Here is a 593-nt window from a genome sequence, read left to right as displayed (position 1 = left end):
CGGACCAAAAAAAAAAGCGTTGCTCGGTATCGGTTTCCGACATCCTGGGGAGGATGCGTCGTCTGGGGTCGGCAGGCAGGCGGTAACCAGGGCGCTCTGGAGGAAAAGGCCCCCCTCCGGAAAAAAGGGACAGAGTCCCTAAACGTGAAGTCGAAAGAGTTTACCAGGACGGCCCGCCTCCCGGGCCGGTCACCCGGGAGGGCGCTTCGTGCCCGGGGCGAGACGGTATCGGTGGGCGCGGCGGAGCTTCCGTCGGTGCCAAGACGGTCCTAAAACGGGCCTTCGGGGTTTTGTCGAGGAGGGGACAAACGCCCCGCTCGGACAAGGTAACGGATCTCCGTGTGACGGGCGCCTCCGGGTTGCCCACCCCCGGGGCCCGAGAGGAGCGCACCCCCTCCTCCCGGGCCGTCGACGCGAGGGGTGTTTAGCCTGATCGATTGGAACTTCGGACGCGCCTGGGGACGGCCCCTGCCCGGTCGAGAGACCGCTATGGGCAGCTTGCTCCTCCCCGCTCTGCGCGTCGACTCTAGACGCGGCCTCCCTCCGGGGAAAGCAGGCCGCGTCGACCTCGGGAGACTCAGAAGACCCGTCTG

This window comes from Pimephales promelas, chromosome 2 (genome assembly GCF_988280905.1).
Source record: "Pimephales promelas chromosome 2, fPimPro1.hap1.1, whole genome shotgun sequence".
Lineage (NCBI taxonomy): Eukaryota > Metazoa > Chordata > Actinopteri > Cypriniformes > Leuciscidae > Pimephales > Pimephales promelas.
The sequence above is the reverse complement of the archived record's forward strand: the minus strand, read 5'-3'. Positions refer to the sequence as shown.